This window comes from Lathyrus oleraceus, chromosome 2 (genome assembly GCF_024323335.1).
Source record: "Lathyrus oleraceus cultivar Zhongwan6 chromosome 2, CAAS_Psat_ZW6_1.0, whole genome shotgun sequence".
NCBI classification, from domain to species: Eukaryota; Viridiplantae; Streptophyta; class Magnoliopsida; order Fabales; family Fabaceae; genus Lathyrus; species Lathyrus oleraceus.
In genome coordinates this window covers 344156418-344166007 of record NC_066580.1, presented here as the reverse complement: position 1 = coordinate 344166007, position 9590 = coordinate 344156418, and the positions used below count along the sequence as shown (strand labels likewise).

Below are 9590 nucleotides of genomic sequence, written 5' to 3'. Positions count from 1 at the left end.
TCGTTTCCCTTTTCAATCTTCTTCTTTCTCACTGCTACTATCTTTCTACCCCCCGCCTTTTCTTATAGTTGTGGAACTATGTGCTTGGAGGTTAGTCAGGAAGTGATCAAATCTCATTGATAAGCAAGATACAATTAGCCTTGATAATGTCATGGTTTTGATGATGACAACACCTGAAGGCGTAATAGCTCTTGAAGTGGTTTGAATGACAACAATGCTTGAAGGCAAGCAAGTACTAAAGTTATTCAAGCAGTCAAATATGAACAAGGTGTTGATCAAGTTATTCCTTTGAATCAAGCTAAGGAGTTAGGATTTATGATCACTTATGATATCTCTACCCTTTACTGATGGTGACTAGCTTTAATATATCTTAAGACTCAAGATAATTCAAGTGAAGTTCTTATTTGATTTGTATATTGGGTAAAAGGACTTAAAGCTTCAAAGTGTGAAAAAGAGGAAGTGTGAAAGCTTGCTTGATCATGTTTGATTCAGTGATCAGTGTTTTGTAAAAACACAAGGGCCTTTTTGTTTAGTATGGATAAAACACACACACACACACACTCTCTCTCTCTCACACACACACACACACACACACACACACACATACACACTTAAAATTATTTTTGAAGCCTCTCTTTTTCAAATAAAATCACCAAAAATAATTTTGGAACCTAGCCATGAATTAGGAATTGTCAAATTGATTAGGACAAGTTTTTGAATTGTCTAATCGATTAGAACAAATTCCTAATCAATTAGATAGTGGTGAGTCTAGTCCATAATCGATTATGATAGTGTCTTAATGAATGATAATGGCTCTCTATTAAAACCTTTCAATTTAGGCAGCAATAATCGGTTACTGTACATACATAATCGATTAGATAATCGACTAGGTCATTTATTTGACTCATGGATTGATTCCTAAATTTAACCGTCTCTAGGTCTAAAAATAAAGGGTTTCCCTTTCATTTCTCATAATCCAAAAAAATGTGAATTTCTCACTTTTCCTCTTTCTCAATCTCTCTCTGAAATAATTTCTTGGCTAAATACGATTTTTTGTCTCTTATCTTGTACTCGGGGTCCAGTTTGATCTTTTAGTTTAAAAAAAAACAATTTTAACACCTCACTTTTCAAAACATATTACATTAGTTCTTTTCATCAATTATGTTAGTCAACATCAATCTAGATGCCACATTGCATAGACTAATTTATGACTGATTTAGAAATGGAAAAATCAGTCACTATACTTTTTCTCTAGATTTTGATTAGGATTTTTCATCTTCTTCCTCAATCTTCAACTAAGAATAAATGAAAGTTTAAATCAATACAAACTTGATCATGATCACTATATCTATTAGATCATCATTCTGATATAGTTCCATAATTTAATGCATTTAGTCTTTAAAAAACAAAACTTGCATCAAAATTTCCACAACAAAACCAAATTTATTCATTTCCAGAAACATAATAATCCAAAGGAAACACTCACACACACAAAATTGTAGAAAAGAGTGATTATATATTTCTTACTTTTGACTTAAACCTTAACATCTCACACACACAATACCCAACACAACACACATACAAACTCAAAACCTCAAACCATTTAACAAAACTTGTGAGAGAGGAATAAAAAAAGGAGAATCAGATCTCAAGATTGATGGTTGTTCAAGTGCAAAGAGAGTCACGGTGACCTGAGAGACCGTGCTCGGTGGACGACCAAAGGGACTATACTTGGTGGATGTCCGAAGTGAGTTTCAACGGCAGTGACAATTCATAATGGGGGTTTGTGCATTGTGTGGTGGTGTATCACTAGGAAAAATGAAGGTGCAATCATGAAGCTGAATTACTTCTTCTCTCCTCTGCTTTTTTTGCATCTATCTATTGGTGCCACACTAATAAGGCCATTAAGCAATTGGGTTTATGAGTTTATGATTTTTTTTCTATGGATCTGGTTAGAACATCAACTTCTACGTGCTAGATAGTTGAAACGAATGTTAAAGTTTCAATTTTTATGAAGTGATTTAGCTTTTGACTCAATTTAAAATGGTGGATAATTTTTAGTTTCAAAAGGGTTGTGGTAGAATATGAAGAAGAATATTGTTTAGCAAAAATGGAAGAAGAAGCTTTTTGCTTTAATCTAAGTAATGGTTTTTTGTTTTGGAAGTTTGTTGTTTATGCATATGTGGTGTACTCATATTTTGGGGCTTGTTTCATTGTAACGTCAATTTGTTTTAACTCACAAGCTTCACACGTAACCAGAAAAAAACTTTGGGTTTTATGGTTGCATATCAGTGCTCTTGTCAAGCAATCGCTAGATAACATGTGAAGTTGTTTTTGAAGAAGACGAAGAATATATTAAAATCCAATATTTCTCTTTTAGTGATCGATTTTTTTATCATTAAATTGGTCACAAAAATTGATGTTACATGTCATATGCCACATAAGTAAAACTTGATTTCGTTATTGACATTTGGACAGAAATGACTAACTTAATCCATTTTATAGAGTTAGGGATCAAAATGGTCTTTTTAAGACTTAAATGACCAAATTGGACCACAAGTAAAAAAATAAGGGATGAAAAAGGGTATTTAGCCTAATTTCGTTTTCTTTCACATCTTTAGCCATATTGCTTTAAGAGCAATCTTAAGTTTAGTGCGGAAATTTTCTAGGAAATAGTTTTATTGTAAATTTATCATGAGTTCTCTTTCCCCTTGAGTAAATTATTCTTTCTTAAGGAAGTAGTTATTTTGGTTTGGAGTTAAACCTGTATAAAAGTTCTTTAGGGGATTACTATAAGTCTATGTTTTCTTCATGAGCTTTGTCATTGAAGAAAATCTCTCTTTTTGGGTTCGTGAGGAATAACTAGAGAAAAATATTCACATTGGTTATTGAGATTAGTCCGGTTAAAAGCTCTATTGGTTCGAGATTAGTCTATTTTAAAATCTCATTCAGTTTCTGAGTTCAGCTTGCGTAAAATTTCAGTAGGTTCGATATCATCCCAGTAAAAATCTTAGTTTGGTTTGTGGTCAGTTCGTGTAAAACTTTGGTTCATTTTGGAGGATAGCCAACTCAAAAATGCAACTTGGTTCGACATCACCCTGTGCAAAATCTTAGTTTTACCTAGAGACCAACCGCTCGAAACTCTATTTGGCGTGAAGGGTAACCACTTCATTCCTCAATTAGTTGTTTGGTTGGAAGTTAACTTAAAACTTTATTTTCCATGTATTAAAGGTTTCATGGGTTTTACCTTCTAAAAGCTCTCAAGCGTTATTAGATACTCTCAAGATCAGTTCTTGGGTAGAGGAATTGGTAACTTTCTTAAGACCGAACATCTATAAATTCCTTGTGTTATCTATTTTCCCTTAACTCTTTTACTTTCCACATATTTTCGTTACCTTGAATTTTCGCTGCCTGTACAAACGTTTTGAGAAAAGAATTTCGAACTCTGTTTTAGAAAATGTTTTTTTTTAATTATCATTTTTTAAACCTTCACAATTCACCCCTTATCTTGTGTATGGAGTTACATGTTCAACAAGAGCCTCAATATTTTTCTCAGAGGCACCTTCTTTAGGCAAGAGGGATATTTTTATTTAGTGGCTCATCATGCCCCATTTAATCTTTCTTTCGAGATCATTCATCTATTCGACCTCCGTCCTGACTATACTTGGTGAGCCGCCCATTTTCGATCAAATCTTTAGTTGCATCCTTCAGGTGGTTGCTTTCTTTAGTATTATAGTCGTGACTTTTGTGGAAACAAAAAATATTTCGATTTATCTGTCCTAGGTGAGTCTCTAACCAGGTAGGGGTTCCTGATCCCAACTTCATTGAACTAAATATTTGCACATTCCCGTAATATTTTCTCTCTTGATGTGTTTAAAGGAGTGTATGCAAAAAATAATGGATTATGATCTTCGTTATCTATCATCTATGTGAAGGTTATTATCTTTTTTTGGAGCCAGGTCGTAGTCGAAGTTTCTCGTTCTGTAGGTATTCTCTTTAGCTAAGAGATCTTCCTTGTAGTTGATATAGATTTGGGCCCTATTCAACATGTCACTTAAGCTACAAGCACCTCATAACCCTAGTTTTTCCTCAAAACATGCATCTAATCCCTTTTTGAATATCCAATATTTAATTTGGTATTTGTACCTCCTAATTTCATTAATACCTTGGGGGAATTAGTTGATGTACACTTGCATGATCTCTTTCTTCTTTTGCTTGATCCCGCATAGTACATCCGTAATGGTGGGTTTCCTATTTCGAGCACTACACTGAGTACTGTATGAGTCACACAGTTCCTTCCATGAATATATGCTCCCGTACAAGAGGGTTTTAAAGTAATTTATAATAGCTCCCTTAATTTTTATTGTAAAGAGCTTGCACTCTATAACACCTTGGTCGTGGAATAATCTAATATCATATCCATATGTTCGAAGTGATCGAATGGATCCTTTATACCATCATAGTTTTATAGCTTTGGATGATTTTGAAGGGACCTTAGGATTTTTATATCAAGAATGTGTAATGAGAAGTAAATGGGTAACACAATTCCTTCCATGAATATATTCTCTTGTCTGGGAGGGTTTTAAATAGGTCATAATATCTCCTTTAAAGGTTAATGTAAAGAGGGTGCACTTCACAGTTCCCTTGGTAATTATCCAATATGTTGTTCACATGTTCGATGTGCATATCTAAATCCCTTGGAATATTGTAACTTTGTAGCTTTGGGGGTCTAAAGGGACCTCAGGATCCTAGTGTCAAGAATATGTATAGAGAGTGGGTCTCTCTTTCACTTAGAGTTTGTGGCGTCTATGACACGTCTTTCTCTTCTTAGAGAGTTATGTGTTAGTGTGCAACAAGGACAGAAAACCTTTAGTGAAGTATAAATGCCACTTCTCCCTCTGGAGTCGAATGGGGGAGTCTGATGTCCTCTCTTTCAGTTACGATCTAGTAACCTTATAATTTATTCAAGAAATGAGGTTATGTCTATTGGAATTGATTGTGCTACGACTCATTGGTTTCTGCAAAAATCTTTCTCAAGCATGGTAGTGATTCTCAGAGGTACGCCTGTAGGTTCTCATCAGTTATGAGTGTCATGTCCTCTAAGAGTCGAGAGTTTTGTTGTTGTACCAAGTTATAAACTTTTTTGAGTAGGTCTATAAATTCTTGCACGTCCAGGTTTACTTGTAATTGTTGAATATTCATGATCATATCTTGTCTAGGTATTAATGGTTGCGATGGAGGTTGCTGTAAAAGTTAGCCTTGGAAAAGAAGTTACAAAGGTTGGACAAGTGGAAGGGTTCGGAACATTCCCCAACCTATTCTTGGAGGATTAAGATCTTGAATGCAAAAACATATAAAAAGGTCACTAGAAATAGATCGTCTTATACTGGAAGAGGATATAGAGCCTTGTTAGTTTCAGTAGTTGAAGTACTTCAGAGAGGTCGAATGACATATCTAGTAATATTAGATGTCATCATGGCTTTGTGATTTTGATAGCTAGTACGTTTGAGAATGAGATCGGTGTTTCACAAAAAGAAGATCGTTGATTTGTGTTTCGATGAAGAGACAGTGGTTTTGTAGAAAAATGACGGGAATTAAGAGTCGATTCCTATAGAAGGAGAATGCGGCTTTTTGAGTTTGATATCTAGTATGTTTGAGAAAGATATTAGTGTTTCACAAAAAGAAGATCAGTGATTTGTAATTCAATTATGAGATAATGGTTTTGTAGAAAAATGAAGGGAATCAAGATTTAATTCCTATATAAGGCACCATTGTCTCGCTCAGGGAACTAGATATAAGTGATGAAATGGAGCTCAGATATGTTGGACCAGACTTTTGATGCAATGAATAGGGTTGTACTTGAAAGGTTAGCACTCCAACACCCAAGTATGTAACTGAGTGAGAAGTCATTTGGGAGTGAGAATGAGTTGAATAGGAATTTACTATGTGTTATTTGACACCTTGTGAGGGTTTCCATTAGATTAGATCCAACAGTGAAAAAGTTTAGGGATGGCGTGATCATGTGTCCTCGACAAGGATGAGAATCCATCTATTATGTGTGCCTACTCAGAACAAGAATAGGAAAAATCCCTCCAATCCTTCTCCGTTTCTTAAGGCTCGTGGAGTGTAATTCTCATTGTGATTGACAAGTGTTGAAGACGATTCTTTTTGTTGTGCTCGAACAATGCTTCATTCTTGTTATCCAGTGTCTTCAAAGCCTTACATGAAAAGCTTGACTTGAGTTGAGCTTGTGTTTGAGATGGATTGAAGTTTGGAGTCTTAGTTTTCCTTGAGGGGTCCCATGTAGTACCAATACAGAGGATCTTTCCCAACAAGTGATCAATATGCTTTTGATCACTTGACTGGATAAGGGGTAGACAAGTGAATGAATTAGTTGATCAAAGAAGACTTTGATCAACCTAATCAATCAGGGGTAATATCAGAGTGTGAATCAAGCACGTGAGTTTTTATCTAGAATCCTAAAAAGATTAAAATGCTAATCATGCATAATTTCTAAAGTTAACCTAAAAGCCAAGTGAAAATGTCATTTAATTGCTAAAAATTCTAGGTATGAAAATTAACTAAAAGACTAATGATTAATTTCTAAACATGTGTACTATTATTTTTAAAAGCATGGATTAAATGGAAAAATAATTAAAACCTAAGATCTAAGTATATTATTTATTTGTATTTTTCATGTCAAAATAATATGAGAAACAATGTATTAAAATGTGCAATTTAACAAGTATTAAATGGATTGACTAAAAATATAAATAAACAAAATAATAAAAAGAACAACAAAAAAAATAAGTAAAAAGAAGAATGAAAAAAAGGAAGGTAGGGTGAAAATAGTAGAATGGGCACAAGCCCATAGTTGGGGCCCAAATAGCTTGTTGTTGTTGTTGAGCTCCCAAAATGAGGTATGATGCTGAACCAGAGAGGTGTGTGATCACATTGAATCACACCGTGTTTTTGACTTGGATTTCACATGTTTATTAGGTCTTTATTATCATTTTGCTTGTGTTATGCTCTCTTTTATGTTGTTTTCAGATATTTAGCTCTTTCGGGACCCTTTTAGAAGAAACGAAACAAAAAGACCAAAAATTAGGGTTTTTTGGCAAATATTGTACACATGGCGTTACACATGGCGGCCTCTATATGAGAAGCCATGACTCATCAGCCCTCAACCAGGAGGTAACCGCCACGTTCCCATGAACTTTCCCATTTCCACACATGGCGGGCGCCATGAAGGGGTGGCGGACGCCACCTTTGCAATTCACGTTCCCACTAAGGAGAAGTTGAAGGGCATCATGGTCTTTACAAACTGCTGAACTCCTCTATAAATAGGTCGTTCTAGTTAATTTCCAAATCATCCAACTTAGTTTACAACACTAAGACTATATTTATCATCTGTAAAAGCGATAATCTGTCACATCGAGGGGTTATCGCACTTTAGTGAGATTGAGTTGGAGCACTTTGATTTTGCTGTCGTCTTTATCTTCAAAGTCGAAGGTTTATTTTCCTTGTACCAGATTTAAAGCCTCCGTTTGGAGCAGGTTCTTATTTAATCGCTTTTATTTATTTTACTTGTCATGCTTTACTTTATTTAATTTCTTGCCACACTTTACTTTATTTAATTTCTTGCTATGCTTTACTTTATTTAATTTCTTGTCACACTTTACTTAATTTAATTCCTATCATTGCCTTTACTTTATTTAAATTTCTCGCCATTATCGTTATTGCTCGTTTTAATTATTTTACACGCTTTACTCGTTCTTTACGCCTTACATTCTAAAACAACTTTTCATCATGATCAATATCGTTGTGTTTGTTTGTATTACCATGTCTGGCTAAATCTTTCAAAGGTTAGAATGTAAGGATCGCGGTTAAAGAGATGTTTCACATATTGAATCTGTAGAAATGCTTTAAAGGTTGTTTTGATTTTTAATTCGACTTTTCTGAAACAAACTGGGTTAGTTTTAACTACTCAAGGAGTGCGAAAGCACCCTGGCTTAGTTAACTAGGAATTTTTATCACTTTAAGAAAAAAGGATTTTTGAAATTGTTTTCGGACGCGTTGATAGATTTAAAATCAGGAAACTCCTTGGGTAAACTTTCCAAATAAAAATTACTTTTCAACTAAGTTTACGAGTCTTATTTCTTAAAAATAAGTTTACTACTTTAGCGTTCTGCGCACCTTTTATAAGTGACAATAAAAGGCCTTAATTTAAGGGTAAACTCGGTTCTAAATACGCGAAAGCGACAGTTCCTATTAAATGTATTCTTTTCAAGAGTAGAAAATATTTCCCCATAAGTAGTTCTATTTAGACAATCGAAACATCGTTTAACTGACGTGAAATACATTCAAACCTGTCTTTATCTGCACCGTATTTATTACCTCCTTTATTTACTGTTATTTTGCAACATCAATATCTCTTTTATACCATCTTAGATAAACATCGTAATGATAGTAATCGATAGATTGACGATTTGGTCTTTGTGGGATCGATATTCTTTTATATTACTCTGACACGATTCATGCACTTGCAAACACAACGATCAAGTTTTTGGCGCCGTTGTCGGGGACCAACTTCGTCAAATTTCGTACCCTGTTGTTACACCGTCTAGACTAAGGCATTATTAGCCGGTAAATACGAAGAACCCGTAGTACCGGAAATTTAATAGATCCTTTAGCGGAACCCGAACGTTACACTCGTACACGCCTCTTACTCATCCGAATTAAGAAAGCTATGGCCGAGAATCACGACCGGAGACCTCTTAAAAAATTTGCCCAACCCTCTGACGAGGAACCTAGTTCTAGTATAGTAAACCCTCTCATTCCTGCCAACAATTTCGAACTAAAACCATCTTTACTGCAATTAGTGCAACAAAACCAATTCGCAGGTCTCGCTACTAAGAACCCAAATCAACATTTAAAAGTCTTTATCCAACTGGTTGACACCTTTAAATCTAATGGTGCTTCACCTGATGCGATCCGTTTAACATTATTTACTTTCTCCCTCAAGGATAGAGCACGTTCATGGTTAGATTCACTTCCAGCTAATTCAATAACTACCTGGGAAGACCTTAGGAGAGTATTCCTTGCTAGATATTTTCCTCCCAGTAAGACTGCTGTTCTTCGAAACCAAATAACTAGATTTACTCAAAACCAAGGAGAATCACTTTTTGAAGCTTAGGAGAGATATAAAGAGCTGTTAAGAGTCTGTCCACACCATGGCCTAGAACAATGACTGGTCGTTCATACCTTCTACAATGGAGTCCATTATAACACAAAGATGAGCATCGACGTTGCCACGCTGATGAACAAACCTTACCTTGAAGCTTGTGACCTAATTGAGGATATGGCCCAAAATCATTACCAATGGGGAACTGAACGAGCATCAATAGAGAAAAAGGAGACCCAAGGTGGAATACATGAGATAAGCTCTATGGACATGATGCAGGCGAAAATGGACGCTTTAGCCCTTAAGGTCAACACAGAGTGTGAACTTTGTGGATCTAAAGGACACGAGTCAGCGAAATGTAACCTTTTGAACGACCTGAACACCGACCGAGTGAATTACGCCCAAG

At 35.2% G+C, this 9590-nt stretch overlaps 1 non-coding gene across 1 annotated transcript; it reads right to left on the bottom strand.

The window, feature by feature from the left end:
- Positions 1-9133: 9133 nt before the first annotated feature.
- On the bottom strand, positions 9134-9240 carry LOC127124116 (small nucleolar RNA R71). The gene has a single exon (XR_007803753.1). It is a non-coding gene; the product is annotated as a small nucleolar RNA R71 (small nucleolar RNA).
- Positions 9241-9590: the final 350 nt, after the last annotated feature.